The sequence below is a fragment of the Nomascus leucogenys genome, chromosome 12 (assembly GCF_006542625.1).
Source record: "Nomascus leucogenys isolate Asia chromosome 12, Asia_NLE_v1, whole genome shotgun sequence".
In the NCBI taxonomy this organism is placed as follows: Eukaryota; Metazoa; Chordata; class Mammalia; order Primates; family Hylobatidae; genus Nomascus; species Nomascus leucogenys.
The window spans coordinates 103,102,910-103,120,552 of record NC_044392.1 but is presented as its reverse complement, the minus strand read 5'-3'; the positions used below and the strand labels follow the sequence as shown (position 1 = coordinate 103,120,552).

Genomic DNA, 17,643 nt, shown 5'->3' with positions numbered 1-17,643 from the left:
GGCTAGGAGAGGGATAACATTAGGAGAAATGCCTAATATAGATGATGGGTTGATGGATGCAGCAAACCACTTTGGTACATGTATACCTGTGTAACAAACTTGCACGTTCTGCACATGTATCCCAGAACACAAAGTATAATAAATTAAAAAAAATGCTGAATATGTAGAGAGGGAAGAGATATGCTAGGACTGGAAAATTGGGAATCTCGTAAATGAAAAAAGTGAATTCCAGTTTATTATAGACCTCTGAATGCAGCTTACATGGCAGCCTTATAAAATCACTTGTAGTTCCACGAAATCAGTTTCTCTTATCTGCTGTGTCATCTGATTGCCTTCCTTCTGCTTACCTTTTCAAGACTCAACTCATGGATGATCTGTCTCCTTTAGAGATTTTACTAATTCAGTCTGGGCTGGGTGATACTTCTCTGTGCTCTCATTACACACTAGGCATTACTCTCCCTCTTTCATTGCACACTGCACTGTATTATAACTGTTTCATCCATTACAATCATATATTTTTTTCAAGTATTTTTGATCCACATTTGGTTGAATTCACAGATGTGCAACCCACAGATACAGAGGGCTGACTCCTAGCTATCTATCATCTATCTATCTATCTATCTATCTATCTATCTATCTATCTATCTATCTATCACCTATCTATCTATCACCTATCTATCATCTGTCTATCATCTGTCTATCATCATCATCATCTATCTATATTTCACATATTTAAAATTTAGTAATTAATATAAAATAGTTTTATGCTTCTTGGTGATTAGATGTCTAGGAATCAAATGTTCTAAGCTTAAAAATAAATATGCTTTTTTGATGACTTCGTGCACATTTGTGGTGTGTATCCATGGGAAGGAAGATGGGTGGAGACGAAGTAGCAGGAAGGAAGAGAACTGGGAAAGGGAGGGAGAAACAAAAAGAAGCATATGTGCTTGTTTATGTGCTTTTGGGTGCAAAAATATTTTTATTTCAACTCTGATACTTTTTCTCATATGATATGCTAGGTAAACACATTTTGGGAAACTTGCCGAAAGTGTATTCTCTTTGGTATTGTGAAAATATACTATTATTTTCCGCCTGTAAAATTATATCTGAATTGAGACTTAGCTACATCTGATTTTGATTAGTCTGTTGTACAAATAGAATCAGATGGCCTTACTTGGGAATGATTCATTAGTCCTTCATCCTCCTCTGTTAATGTTCTCCAAATTTAATAGCAGCATTATATAATCTATCATATGGGTAATACTACCAGACAGTTTTAGAAGAGGACACTTGATGTACTCTGGGTACAAAGACAAGTATATTTTGCTATTTGAGTGCCAAAGGGGTATTCTAATTATCTTGGGTGACATTGTAACTCATTATAGTTCTTTACAAGGACAGAGAAAAGAATCAATACAAAAAGCCTGTCTAAATTGTCTTCACACTCCAAAGTGTACCAGTTATAGAAGAAGCCAGCAACTTCAAATGAAGTATCCTATATCTCTGAACTCCATTAGTACTTATTAACTATTGTACTCGTTTGTTATTTTTAACCTTCTGTCCTGGATTGTTGTTTCACTCTCCAAGCACAAGATAAACTACCCCAGTGCATCTGTAAACTTCTTATAGACAAGGACAATTATTATTATCTTATTTTTAGAATTAAGATTATTGGAAATTAACACTGATCATTCAAATTTCAAGTTATTTTGGAAACTTTACATTCAAAAACCTTTTATGTCTTCTTACATATTTCCCTATAACCAATAGAAGCATTCAAAGTTAAGTTTTGAAAGTTGGAGTCATTTATTAAAAAACAAAAAAATGCACATTAACTAGTCTCAATAATTTAAAGCTTCACAATTAATTTTATATTTGAGGATTTCTTTGTATCTCTAGCACTTTCCAAATAAACTAAGTGCTCAGAGTTTTATGTACAATTATCTTGGATATGGCTTTACCTAAGCTTATGTTTCTCAAACTGGGATACTAATATCCCCTGGGAAAACTTGAATTTGTAGCAGGGATACTTAAATGCAATAAAATAAATACGATAAATAATTTTTCTAAAAAGTGCCAATTAACTCAAGAGAAATAAATCTTAGGTTCACACAAAAATCCATATGGAAATATTTACAGTGACTTTTTTTATAATCACCAAAGACTGTGAACAACTCAACTGATTAATGGATATTCAACTTTGGTACATCCACAAAATGGAACACTGCTCAGTGATAAAAGGAAAAAAATGACTGGTTCATGCAACAATATGGAAGAATCTTAAATGTCTTATGTTAGTGAAATAAGCCAAGCTCAAAAGGCTTAGTAGTGTATAAGCCCAATTATATGACATTGTGGAAAAAGACAAATTACAAGTACAGAGAACAGATCAGTTGTTGCCAGGAGCTGGGTGGGAAGGGGTTGACTATACAAAGAGGCATTTTTGGGGTGATGGATTGTTATATATATTGATTGTGGTATGGTTACATGACACTATACATTTGTCAATACTCATAGAATGTACACCAAAAAGAGTAAATTTTACTATATTAAGTTAAAAAAATTAAATGACAAGAAGCCTATGATGGCAAGATGTTATAAAATTTGTGCTTTCAGTATAGTAATTTGTTACATTTTCTGAAGTAATTTACCTGTGTATTTCCAGATTTCCTTCCTTCCTTTCTCCTTCCTTCCTTCCCTCCTTCCTTCCTTCCCTCCTTCCTTCCTTCCCTCCTTCCTTCCTTCCTTCCTTCCCTCCCTCCCTCCCTCCTTCCTTCCTTCCCTCTTTCCTTTCTTTCTTTCTTTCTTTCTTTCTTTTTCTTTCTTTCTCTTCTCTTCTCTTCTTTCTTTTCTTTCTTTCTTTCTTTCTTTCTTTCTTTCTTTCTTTCTTTCTTTCTTTCTTTCTTTCTTTCTTTCTTTCTTTCTTTCATTCTTTTTGTGTCTTACTCTGTTGCCCAAGCTGGAGTGCAGTGGCATGATCTCGGCTCACTGCAACTTCTGCCTCCTGGGTTCATGCAATTCTCCTGCCTCAGCCTCCCGAGTAGCTGGGATTACAGGCACATGACATCACGCTTGGCTAATTTTCGTATTTTTAGTAGAGACAGAGTTTCGCCATGTTGGCCAGGCTGGTCTCGAACTCCTGACCTCAGGTGATCTGCCGCCTCGGCCTCCCAAAGTGCTGGGATTACAGGCATGAGCCACTGCCTCTGGCCTCCAGATTTTCATTCAATTATTCCATACTGAAAAATGTATCCTAAGAAAATCATAACAATATGAAAAACCTAAATACATAGTGATGTTCATTACCTTTTTAATTGGTGAAAATGCTGCCTTATTGCTTTTACTTGTATTTCTGTATTTGCTAGCAAAATTTTATATTTTTCTTATGTTTGTTAGACAGCTTTATGAGAAAGAGTAAGATTAATATCCTCCAGTGGTTGAAGAGTAGCAGATCTTCTGTTCTCTTCTCAATAAACATACAGAGCCATTCATTTCTGTGAAATAATTACAGATAGCCTGGGATTTAGTAAAATTTTTACTGTTGTTGTAGAAAAATAAACACATTCAAATAAAAAGTACGATTGCTAATCAGGCTATTTAGTAAGATTTGGGTTTAAGAGTCTTTAGAACATTTTATCGTTGGAAATTTGTCCTCAAATTTCATATGTTTAATATAAGAATATGGGAAATGAAAACCACAAGTTTTGTGCATTCATTTTCCTTGGGAGCTTACAATTTTGAACTCAGCCCAAACTTTTCATTCTTTTGCATTCATTTAATTTTGGCAAAAGGCGCCTTTTCGTTCATGAAGCTTTTAAACTGTCCATTAGATACTGCAAAACAACGTTTTGAAGAATGAAAAATAGATGAATGTAAGCCACAAAATGCTTTCTTAAAAATGGCCATATATTTAAAAAAAAATAAGGAAAGTGCTACTAAAAATGTGCTAGGAAAAGGTGAGAAGGTAAATATTTGTGAGTGTGAAGACCATCTGTAGCAATGACAAAAACTAGAGATACAGTGCCTCCTCATTCATGAATTCATTCACTAAATGTTTCTTGAGCATCTACTATGTCTGCAATGTTCTATGCACCGTGATTTTTTTTTTTTTTTTACAAAGTAGGCAACAATCCCTTCCTTCATGGATCTCACATTCTAGCTTACTCGGAAACGGGAACAGGTGGAATTTAGTTCATCCTCAGGTGGTTTTTTTACCTTTTTGCTAAATACATACTATCTTATGTAAAGTTAATGACATGGATAAAACATTGAAATGTGTATTCTACTACATTTCTCTAGTCAACCTTTCTCTTACTTCCAGAGAAGACAGTTTTCCTGTCCTTAAACCTTTGCCTTTCTCAACCTTAGATTCTCAGTAGGTGGACTTGCTTCTGATTTTATTGAGAAAATAGAAGCAATCAGAAGAGAATTTTCTTATCCGATGAAATCCACTGACCTGCATCCTTCAGAGCTCATAGCCACTGCCTCCCTTCCTATTATTGTTTAGGAGGAGCAATGTGCCTATTTTAGGTCAAACCATCCCCTCAGGCACTGCATTCAATCCCCTCTTGCCTACTCACAGTGTTTGCTTCTATAATTATCCACTATCATTCCTGGATGTTTAGTTCTTTTCCGGTCACATAAAAACATAATATAACATTTATAATCTTAAATAAAACATTATCCCAAGATGCCACATCTTCCTGTAGTGGAGATCGCATGGTTTTCCCTTTCATAGAAGCTCCCTGAAAAAATTGTTTATAGAAGTGATCCTCTCTTTACCTCTAGTTCTCTCTGGGAACCACTCCAATTTAGCCTTACTCCCCATCACTGCACACAGACAACTCTTATTCAGATTACCAAAGACCTCCATTATTGGCATTGCCAAAGTCAATGTCAATATTCAGTCGTCATTTCAAGAGGTCATGATAGAATTGTTCACTTTCTCCTCGAAAATATGTCTTTACTTGACTTTGAAGATATCCCCCATGAAGTCCCCCATTCCACTATTGCTAAGCCTCCTTTGCTGTATTATCTTTCTCTTCCAGACTTTTACATGTTGAAGTACCCAGGACTCAGTCCTCAATCTCTTCTTTTCTCTACCTATACTCACACTTGCATTTCAAGACTTTAATAACTCCTATCTGCTGATTATACCCAAAGTATTTTTCCAGCTCAGAATTTTCTTTGAACTATAGATTACTTCTAATATCTGATTGGATGTTGCACAAGCATCTCAAATTTAAAGTGACCAAAAGTGAACTTCTTATTTCTCACCTTCCCCCAATTATACTCCTTCTACAGTGTTCTCCATCATAGTAAATGGCATTTAATCCACTGAGTTGGTAAAGAATCTTAGGGTCATCTCTCACTTCTATCTTTCTTTGGTACTCCAGTCTCAGTTTATCAGCAAATGATGTCTCATATGCATACAAAAATTCGGCCTCCACTGGTATTTTATGACACGCCATGTCATCATCAATACCAGTGTCAGTCTCAGTGTCAGAATCCAGTTCTGTACCACGGCAGGCCTGAATAATGAAAAGCTTGAGTTTTCCAGTTAGACTTCTACAACAATCTCCTCTGAAAAAACTTGTTATCTTTTTCTGGTCAACGGGTCCATTTGTTCCAAAAATTATTCCTTCTTCACCATGGCTCCGAAGCACACAAACAAAACTGCTCCTTTTGCTGTGATCTTCTTAAGAAAAAGTGTGCATCAATTCCACAATTTCTTGACATGTAAGATCATTTTGATTCCTGACTTCATATTTCGAGTTTGTGAGTGTTTCCCTGAGGTCTGCCACACCGACATCTGTACCAGACCAAGATGCCATTCCAGTGCTTTTATGATTCCACTTATTCTTATCATTAATTATTATATAATACATACACTCATTTCAGGACAATCCATTTTATAACTGTTGTCCAAGGATATTACAGAGCCCATTGATTTGCTTCCATGTATGATCTTCGGTTCCAAATTGTTAATGGATTTTGAATCCACTGAGTTTTCAGTGTTCTCTGTGGATATTTTGATAACACACAGCTTCCTTACATCTTCCACAGCCTCCTCACAGCCAGCAGCTCCCTGCTTTGCTCCGCATCTGTGTGGCTTCGGCATCCCACAGCTGGGAGAGGTGAGCTCCAGTCCAGAGTACTATCTTTTACTCTGAGATTAGGTTGTGTCTGTTATTTGGTTGTAAAATGTACTATCTTTTATAAAATGCGAACGAAGTAGAGGGTTGGTTGATTGGTTGGTTTTAAAAACAATATACGTGTTTTGCATAATGAGAAGTTGGCAATTATATGGGTTTTTGTATGTGGCAAAAACATAAAATTTACCATCTTAACCATTTTTACATGTATAGTACAATAGTATTACCTATATGTAATATATGTAATATATTTATATACATAAAATATGTAATTACATATGTAATATGTAATACTATTACCCATATGTAATAATAGTACCTATATTACAATAGTATTACCTGTATGTACATCATTGTACAACAGGTCCATAGCACTTTTTCATCTTGCAAAACTGAAACTCTGCATCTGTTAACATCTTCCATTATCCCCATGTTTTCTGCCTCTGGCAGCCACCATTCTGTTTTCCGTTTCCAAGAGTTGACTACTTTAGATATCTCATATAAGTGGAATCATTTATCTTTTCATAATTGGCTTATTTCAGTTAGTGTAATGTCCTAAAGGTTTTGTAGCATTTGGCAGGGCTTTCTTTTTTTAAAGCTGAATAATATTCCACTGTATGTTATGTACATCACATTTTATGTATCCATCTGTCATATATATATATTTAGGTTGCTTCCAACTCTTGGCTATTGTGAATAATGCCGCAATAAACATGGGTGTGAAAATATGTCTCTGATATTTTCAATTCTTTTGGGTATATTTCCAGAAGTGAGATTGCTTGATCATATTGTGATTGTATATTTAATATTTTAAGGAATCTCTATAATGTTTTCTATAGTAGCTGAACCATTTTACATTCTCACCAACAGTGTTCCCAAGGGTTCCAAATTCTTTACATCCTCACCAACACTTGTTATTTTCTGTTTTATTTTCTTTCTTTTTTTGATAGAAGCCATCCTGACAATTGTGAGGTGATATCTTATTGTGGTTTTGATTTATATTTTCCTGATGATTAGTGATGTTTAGCATCTTTTCATTTGCTTGGTGGGCATTTGTATATCTTCTTTGGAGAAATGTCTATTAAAGTCCTTTGTCCATTTCCTTCCCCCACCTCCCCCTCCACCAAAAGAAAAAAGGGTCTTTCTCTGTTGCCTAGGCTGGAGTACAGTGGCACAATTACAGCTTACTGCAGCCTTGAACTCCTGGGGTCAAGCAATCCTCTTGCCTCAGCTTCTTGAGTAACTGGGACTACAGACACAGATCACTGAACCTGACTAATTTTTTATTTTTTAGAGACAGAGTTTCACTATGTTACCAGGGCTGGTCTCAAACTCCTGGTCTCAAGCAATCCTCCTGCCTCAGCCTCCCTAGTAATTGGAATTACAGGAGTGAGCCACCAGGCCGGCCCAGTCTCATCTCTTAATTAGGTTATTTGTTGAGTAGTTGTTGAGTTGTATATTCTGGTTATTAACCACTTAGATATATGGTTTGCAAAGATTTTCTCTTATTTTGTAAGTTACCTTTTTACTCTACTGTTTATTTCCTTTGCCACACACTTTAAATTTTGATGTAGTTCATTTGTCTATTTCTGCTTCTGTTACCTGTGCTTTTGGTGTCATTTCCAAAAAATTATTGCCAAGACTAATGTCATGAACCTTTTTTCCTATGTTTTCTTCTAGGAGTTCTATAGTTTCAGGTCTTATGGCTAGGTCCATTTTGAATTAATTTTTGTATATAGTTTAAAATTAGAATTTAACTAATTTTTTCGTCATGTGGATATCTAATTTTCCAAACACTATTTATTGAAGAGACTAGTGTTTCTCTATTGTATAGCCTGGGCATGTTTGTCAAAGATTATTTGACCATATATGAAAGGGCTTATTTTTGGGCTCTATTCCATTCTACAGGACTATATGTTTGTCTTTCTACCAGTACCTTACTGTTTGGATTACTATAGCTTTGAAATATATTTTAAAATCAGAACTTTTGAGGCTTCTAGCTTTGTTTTTTTTTTCCCTCAAGATTGTTTTGGCTGTTTCATCATTTAAAATTAAAAAAAAAATTTTTTTTTGAAATTTTTCCAAAATCTAAAATTATGTGAAATATTTATAAGAATATTTTCTTTATGACAAATGATGTGTTACATAGTGTTACTATGTGTTCACTTAAAGAAAAGCAAATTTCCATTTTTAAGCTATATTCACTATTCTGTGGCATTCAAAAAGCCATATGTTTACAAGGTACATCTTTAACAATTTAAAAAAATCAAATATATTTCTATGAAATGTATAATTTTTGACAGTACATGATTTATTTATCTACCCACACTCTTATTGAACAACTATTGAGCACCTGCCATGTGCCTGCCAAGATAATCCAGCTCTGAATATGAAAGACCTGGTTTCTGCCGTCACAAAACTTATATCCCGGACAATAAACAAATGAAAAAATTGTGTTTAATATTATTATTTCATCAGATTACTTGCACAAGGGTACTCCCCTAGAGGGACTTAGCTCTTACAGTTCTGATGTTTTCTCTACAAATGGCTTGCAGAGCTTTGAAAATTGGTAAACTGATGAAACTATGAAAGCCTGTTTCCACAAGAATAAGACTGCTTCAGCTAGGGATCTCTGGGAATGACACTTATTATTACCTGTCTTATTTGGCAACTCTGAAGCTCACTTTTCGCCATCTGTGAAATGGAGATGAGACAATCTTGTAAGATGATGATTAAATGAGATAACATAGGTAAAGTACAAACTGGTTAGTGCTCAGTAAGTCTTAGCTACTACTGCCATCATCATTAAACATTAATATATTTTTATTAATGCCCAGAGACAAAGAAAGTAGGGTAATTGTCTTAGGTAGCATAATGAGAAGGAAGCTCTGGCAACTTCTCTTTTAAACTTCTTGCTGATTGCTGACTTATAAAATAATTTTGTTGCAGGCAAAGTTTAGAATATCTGTTTTGACTTTACAGTTATTGATCAAGTGAACTGCAGTGCACTTTATTTTGGTTATTTGATAATTTAAGGGAGACTATATAAAAATCAGAGTCAAATAATTACAGCTAATCAATACTGTTAACTAGGTAGCTTATTTACTTCTCAGTAGGATGCCTTATGCCTGCATGAAGTCACTACCACTCTGCTACTATGGTTACCTGTGGACTTTGAACAAGAGACTGTCATATATATGAAGGTGTAGTTTGCATCAATGACTAAAATGATCTTTAAAGAAAGAAAAAGAAAAAGATACGTGCTTTATTTTTCAATTTTGTGGCCCTCACTTCCAGTGTATATATAAAAGAAAAACATTTATTTCCTTATTTATTTAGTATATTTGATAAATATTTAGAGTGTCTGCTATGTTCTGGGCTCTCACTGAAAATTCTAAGCTTTATCTGACAAATAGGTTATATCTGGTATCTTTACAACCTGGAAGTGACAAGTAACATGCATTTTTTTTTTAGTAGATTGGTATAATAACATTTATTAAAATAATGCTGTGGGTTAACAGAAACAGCACAGAACCAGAGAATTAAAATGTAAGCTATGTAAATTCCCAACTAAAACCCAAAAGTGTCTAATGTATCCATTCATTAGCTAACTAAAAGCCCAAAAGAAAGACAAGACACCCAATATAATAAAGTACTGCAAAACAATTGGCAATGTTCAGTTATCAAAATTGTGAATTTTGCATTTTGTATCATTTCCTCAATCAAGAACAAGATTCTTTTTGAATGTTATATAACATACATATAAAACAAAATAGAAAAATATGTTATAAACTTGTAACAATGGCTGTAAATACATCATCTTACATGTTTCTCATAGGCTGTAGTAGTTGCTTATGGTATATATAGCATGAAACTACTAAGATAATAAAGAACAGACAAAAATACATGTCAACTGTACGATAATATACAAGCGACACTCCCATCTACCCACTCCAAAAAAATTACGTAATGCTTTTAGAAAAAAGTCTTAAAAACTACATATTTTAATGAGAAAAAAATTCAAGAAAGAATGATAATACTGAGAACCAAGGCATTCAGAAATCTCAAAAGTCATGCTTTTTTTCAGTTGATCCAAAATTTTGTCAACCAAGTTTTCAAAAGTTTGCTCAGAGCCAACGTTACCCATAAATGTCACACGTTTATTATTTCATACATATCCTTTCTTCCCCAAAAAGACCTTTGATAAACATCTAAAATGTCCAGGTATAACATAGTTGAGATGAAACTGGATCAAATACTGGTATTGTTTTTAACAACTATCACCTCAAGTGTCACGAATTTATTCAACCAACCAAACAATATAAAAATCAAAATGGCATAGCATATATTGTAAATAAATCAAAACTGTATGTGTAACAGAAAGACAAAGCAGTGGCTATTAAACCAAAGCTAGCTGGATACAAAACAATGAATGTCTATTGCATAGTAGATTAAGTATTGGAATAAGTCTAAAGAAAAGAAAGTGCCTTATTTTCCTTCATGGTCATTTAGTCAAGTGTCTCATAAAGATCTGCTCCTCCCTCAGAATACAAGTTAATGCATGTTACTCAGTCACCCAGTATGTGAAAGAAGATATGAGGGAGACAAATGAGTTGATGGTTTGAATTACATGATTTTTGCCACGTTACCTTGATGCAAATTTGCCAAATCTGATACTGTGAAAAGATTTGATAACTTTTCTAATGCCTGACTAGTAAGTTTTAAAACATCATTCTTTAAAAAAATCATAATTGAATACTTTTGGTTGTTCCAGTCCTCAATGTTAGCCCAAAGGATTCTGAGATAAAAATTATGTGTGATCTGAACTTCAGTTTATAGACAAAATTAGAGCTTTGGTTTATTTGGAGAAGGGGGATGCATTCATTTTTCTAAATTTTGTTTTTAATTAATTGGAGATAATAGGATACCTAGCAAACGTTTTCACGAAAGTGAATCTTTGTGATTTTCATTCTGGAAAACAATGTTTCAAATCACCCAAATTTAATCAAATGTCTTTATATCATACCAGATAACTTACATAGCGCATCTCTGTACTGGTTTCAGTAACCTCTGCCTCCCCTGCCCCTTAACTTGAAAAGAATGTGAAAAATTAGCCTCATAGTGCATATAAATACTCAACCACATTTCAGCTTAAGTTTCTAATTTCTCAAGAAGTTCAGTTAGTTAGTTATGTAGTTGAAGCAATTTGTGCGCAAAGCCTACATCTAAACACTTGAGTGAATAATCATTAACTGCTCAGTACCAGACGTGGCAATGCACAGTATAAACAACTGCTCAGAGACCTACAGCACTCAAGCAATGTGACTCCCATTAGTGTTGGCCAGTTCCTCAGAAGTTGGGGGATCAATGCCATCTAATCAAGCCAAACAGAAGCAGTGCATTAGTTTCCCACAAACAGTGTGAAAATTAGGGCAACTGACATTTGTATTGTAGGCAAGGCTGAATGGTCAGGAATGCTTATACATTAACAGAGATACTAGAGTTAACAAAGCACAGACTGAATGAGATCACAGTAGTCTGGAATATTGGCTTTAAACCAGTGATTGAAGGTGACACAGAGAAAGGACGTAATTTGATTGACTCTTTTTGATTCAAGGGCCTTGGAGGGCTGAGGTCAAAGCAGTGTCAGAGGCTTGATGAGGTCAATAAACTGCATGTTTGCTCAGTGTTCAAGTGGTATGGCCCTGAGCAGTGGACTCAGTGACAGTGGACTCCCCCCAGCTTATCAACTCGTTCCTCTTCCACACCTTCCCAGCGTCACAGTCAGAGGTCAGCAGGAAGCCGAGTCAGTACCTTTTTGATGGCCTCCCCTGCCATCTTGTCTCACTTGGAAACCATTTTCAGTTCATTTACTATGTAACATGCTTTTTAAAAAATGTCGTCCCTCATAAAAAACTCTTTAAAAATCCTCAAAATACACTGTAGCTCTTAAAAAGTCGGCATGAAGCATCTATTATGGAAAAAGTTGGGGCTTTGAAGACAGATAGATCTGGGTTTAAACTCCACTTCTGTTACTTAATAGCTGTGTAAATGACCTCTCTGAACTTCACTTTCCTCATTGGTAAGATGGTGGGTGAGGATGATATCTAATTTATATGGTTGGCTGAAATAATGTAGATAAGACATTGATCTCAGCAGAGATCAATACATGCTTATTTTCTTTCTGTTCTTGGCACTACAAGATAGACTTTTCAAGCTTAGATGTAGAAATATATTTTTATACATTCATTTGCATCCATTCTTTCAACAGACAATTGTTGAGTAACCCCAATGGGGCAAAAAGTATGGACATTTGGACGGCTACTGATTTGAAATAATGCAAATATGCAAATAATGCAAATCAGTATTTATGCACATTTGCATAAATACTAGAGTCTTTATGCAATGCACAGTATGAACAACTACTCAGAGACCTACTGTACTCAAGCAATGTGACTCCCGTTAGTGTTGGGCAGTTCCTCAGAAGTTGGGGGATCAATGCCATCTAATCAAGCCAAATACAAGCAGCGCATTGCTTTCCCACAGACAGTGTGAAAATTAGGGCAACAGACATTTGTATTGTAGGCAAGGCTGAATGGTCAGGAATGCTTATACATTCATAGGGACACTAGAGTTAACAAAGCACAGACTGAATGAGATCACAGTGGTCTGGAATGTTGGCTTTAAACCAGTGCTTGAAGGTGACACAGAGAAAGGATGCAATTTGATTGACTCTTTTTGATTCAAGGGCCTTGGCAGGCTGAGGTCCAAGTACTGTCAGAGGCTTGATGAAGTCAATAAACTGCATGTTTGCTCAGTGTTCAAGTGGTATGGACCTGAGCAGCTGACACAGAGGCTTGAAGCTCTAAGTATGAGGGGCCTATGTAATGAGTGTTCCAGCACCCCACGTCCAATGTACTCACAGAGGCTTGAGGATTCTAGGAGGTCAAGGCTTCACAGGGAATCAGAAGAAATATGGAACATTTGGGAACAAGTGGCTGTTGTCAGAGTTTTCCCTCTATGATCCTGGGATTGGCTAGATCCTTGCTTGCCTAGCTCCAATGCTGTCCCAGCAGTGTGGGTTGCCTAGAAATCCTGGTACTTTGAGTAGTAAAGATGACAAGGTCTGGAAAAGGAGGGCTTTCTGATGGTAGCCTGTTGGATGGAATAAAGAGGTCACTTAAATAAGCTCTCCACTGCTGGGACGTTTGGTTGCCATTTGCTTTCTTGACTTCGAGAAGGAAAATTGAACCAAATACATTCTTTAATTTGGAGCAAAGCAAGCCCTGAAGGGTTATTTCTCAGAATAAAGGTAGCCCGAAGGCTATTTGGCTTTGATTTATACATATTTATCTCATATACAAACCAAATTCCTAGACATAGGAAAAAAATGACTTTTACCCCAAAGCAACTGTTAACTACAGCAAGAAGAGTTACAAAAAGCAAATTTTTAATTCTGGGACTGGTGTGAAATATATCCCTTGGATGTAGTGTCTTTATTCAATGCACAGCATGAACAACTAGTGAAAGGCTTTGCATTTCTACCTAGTTGTTAATAGATTTGCGATCTAAATAATTTTGTTTTGAGGAAGAAGCAGAGCAACTGAGATTAACTATAGGATATCAATAACTACCCCCAATCCCCATCCCAAGCCCTAGAATTTTTTTTGCACAAGTCTCTTCTTTCTTCCAGATGTCCGAAACATATTGTTAAATCATGAAGGAATTGCCCTAACTTCTAATATTTAGGCATGATTTTCATATAACCTGTATAATGTCAGAGGGTCATTGTCATTTCTCTGGCTTCAGTCCTCCCCATTCAAAGGAGACTAAAAGCTTTTATATTTGTTCCAAGTAGAGCTGTATTTCCGCAAATCTAATTTCACTGACTCATAAACGGGTCCTTTTTGCTGCCTCCCGTTAGCCAAGTTTTTCATTTCCTGCACTAGGTTTCTATGATTATTTTCTGCGTTTTTTTTTTTTTTTTTGAGACAGAGTCTTACTCTGTCACCCAGGCTGGAGTGCAATGGTATAATTTCAGCTCACTGCAACCTCTGCCTCCCGGGTTCAAGTGAATCTCCTGCCTCAGCCTCCCAAGTAGCTGGGATTACAGGCGCCCCCATTCCACACCCAGCTAATTTTTATATTTTTAGTAGAGATGGGGTTTCACCATGTTGGCTAGGCTGGTCTCGAACGCCTGACCTCAGGTGATCCACCCGCCTTGGCCTCCCAAAGTGCTGGGATTACAGGCATGAGCCACTGTGCCCAGCCAATATTTTCTGTTTTTAATGATGTCCAAAGAGGCAGCTCTAACATAGTGTGCTAAATATAAACTCTGTTCTTGGTTACTGCCAATATCTATTCTATAATAGTCATTTATCTCTTCAGAGGTCATTCCTGCCCTTGCTCACCACTGCACAAGTTGCTGGGATCAGTGTGCTGCCATCTTGTACCAGTGCAGATCTTAGAGTGTTTCACTCTTTTAAAATTATAGTTGTGTGCCTTAGGGCACAAGTGAGTCCTGTCCTGGGTGGGTTAATCTAAGAAGAATCTGCATGCCAGAAATGGTGGTACCTAAATCCTCCCTTCGCCCCTACCTTACCCACTTTTCTCTGAATCTAATTAGTGTGACTTGACTCTCACTTTCCTTAGGATGAATTCTTTTCCTGGTTTGCTGTGTGTCTCCTGCCCAAATCTCTTGCCAAATTGTAATCCCCAGTGTTGGACGTGGGGCCTGGTGGGAAGTGATTGAATCATGGGAGTGGATTTCCCCTTTGGTGCTGTCCTCATAACAATGAGTGCATTCTTGAGAGATCTGGTTTTTTAAAAGTGTGTAGCACCTTCCACCTCACTCTCTTTACCCTGTTCCAGCCAGTGTAAGATGTGCCTGCTTTCCCTTTGCCTTCTGCGATGATTGTAAGTTTTCTGAGGCCTCCCAATCCATGCTTCCTGTACAGCCTGCAGAGCCGTGAACCAATTAAACCTCTTTCCTTTATAAATTACCCAGTCTCGAGTAGATCTTTATAGCAGTGCGAGAACGGACTAATAGAGAGCCTCACCTTCTATAAATAGCTTTCTGGGGTCCTGTCCCATTTCAACTAGTTCCTTACTGGAGCACAGGTTATGATACAGAAAATAAGAAAGAAGACCTTGAAAGAAAGAAAACAGAATCAAATCAACGTAGACAATATAAAAGCATATTTACTTTGGCCTGGGGGAGGGCGGATTGGAGGAGGGAGCTGGCAAAGGACGAGGGTCCTGAAAGCCACCGATGTTAGGCATGATAGAAGGAATATTGAATTATTTCCCCTGCCTCCAACTTATATTTAGTTAGCCTGTGCTTAAACTAATAGGATGGAGAAACTGGCTTTAAATGCCTCCTTATCATAGCCAACAAAACACTACTACTTCCTGATTGGCCGCCTCCTTCATTATCTCTCTGACTTTGTCTCCTCTCTCTAGCCCCCTCAATAACTCTGCTCTGGGTGCACTGATCTGTTTTCTGTTGCTCAGGTATACTAAATATGCTATTTTCTCAAGGCCTTTGCACTTGCTTTTTTATTTCCTCCAGGTCTGTGTTCAAATACTGCCTTCTCAGGGAAGTCTTCCCTGACCACACTATCTAAATTAACACCCCCTTACTCTCCAGCTTACTTTACTCGACAGCGGATATCTGTCGTGTATGATTTTCCCAAATATTTTGCATACCCCCTTCTCATTTTAGCAGTTCCCCATATTGCGAATCCAATGTAAAAGCCAATTTTTCTAATGTAGAATTAAAAAAAAGTCTGGAATTTCCAGCCCCCCTCACCAGTGGAGCACAAATACCACTGATCAGATGGAAGGCTTTGATTTGGAAGGCAGCTGTGTGACAAGCAGGCTGAACATGGGCACTCCTTTTGCTAATGTAAGCGTCAGTAGGAGCCCCAAGCTTCCGTGTTGGCCGGAGCAAAAGCAGCCTTTGCCTGTGTCAAAGGCAGTGTGGTGCAAAGGTCAGTGGTGGCAGCAGCAGCTGCAGTTTCCTTTCAGATCACTTTTATAGTATAGTTCCAGAGGTTGTCTGTGAGCTTTCCATCAGCTCTTAGATCCTTTCCTGCTGAGACAACTACTGGATTCACCATCTGCATGTAGGACTCTGAGGGGTACAACATGCATTCATGCATTTATGTTTTTCTCATGGCATTCCACATATTATTTATTTGATTGTTTGCTTATTATCTACTACAATGTGTCCCTGGTATCTGGAACAGTACCTAGTTCATAGCAGGTGCTCAGTAAATATTTGATGACTAGAAAAATGCGCTAAACATGACAGGATTTCTTTTGTCCTCTAGATATTTTAGCTATTGGTATTAGTTATCTCCTGTTGCATAATTACTCTAAATCTTTGTGGCTTAAAGCAGCAAATATTTATTATCTCACATGGTTACTGTGGGCCAGGAATCTTGGAGCAGTTGAGCTGGGTAGTTCTGGTTCAGGGTTGCTCATGAGGTTGCCAACAGGATGCATGCAGGGAGGGGCTCCAGTCATTCAAAGGCTTGATAGGGGCTGGAAGGTCTGCTTCGAAGATGGTTCACTCACATAGCTGTTGGCAGGAGACCTTAGTTTCTTGTCATGTGAACCTCTCTATGGGTTACTCAAGTGTCCTCATCATATGGCTGCTGGCTGCTTCTCCTGAGCAAGTGAGAAGAGGCACAGAGACAGAGAGACAGATAAAGAGAGAGAGAGAGAGGCAGAGAGAGACAGACAGACAGATAGAGACACAGACAGATAGATACAAAAAAAAATAGAAACAGACACAGAGACAGAAAGAGACACACATAGAGATATAATGACAGAGAGACAGAGACAAAGAGATAGGTAGAGAGACACAGAGATAGCAAGCAAATATTATAATGTCTTTTAATGGTATTTCCTGGTCTCAGAAGTCTAACACTGCCACGTCCACCACACTCTATTCATTAGAATCACATATTATTGCTCACACTCAGTCAAGGGGAATGAGACTCCATCTTCTGAAGATAAGAATATCAAATAACTTTTTAAACTATTTTAAAACCACTGTACTATTAAAGCATGTAGTAAAAAAAAGCTGTAGGCCTATCTCCCATCTCTTTCTTGGATTTCCATCAAATGTTTCCTCATCCTCCTGTCCTTAGCAATATATCCAGCTAAAATATCACATTTTCTGCCTTCTTGAAGTTTGATTTGGCTGCATGATAAAGTGCTGGGAGTCTGCTCACTCAGCAGGATGTGGACCCCTTTCACACTTCTGCCCTTTCTTTCTTCTCGCTCTTTGCAATGTAAACGTGATAATGGGCTCTCCAGTAGATATCCTAGCAATATATCTCTATCTTAGCAATATATCCAGTAGACATCCTAGTAGGTATCTGCCAATATATCTATATCCTAACAATATATCCAGTAGATATCCATCCATGAGCCATCTATAGAATGAAATATAGACAGAGAGCGCAAAATTAGAAGT

At 36.9% G+C, this 17,643-nt stretch overlaps 1 pseudogene; it reads right to left on the bottom strand.

Moving 5' to 3' along the window:
- Nucleotides 1-3,803: 3,803 nt before the first annotated feature.
- LOC100591604 lies at nucleotides 3,804-6,034 on the bottom strand (annotated as a pseudogene).
- Between the last annotated feature and the right edge of the window lie 11,609 nt (nucleotides 6,035-17,643).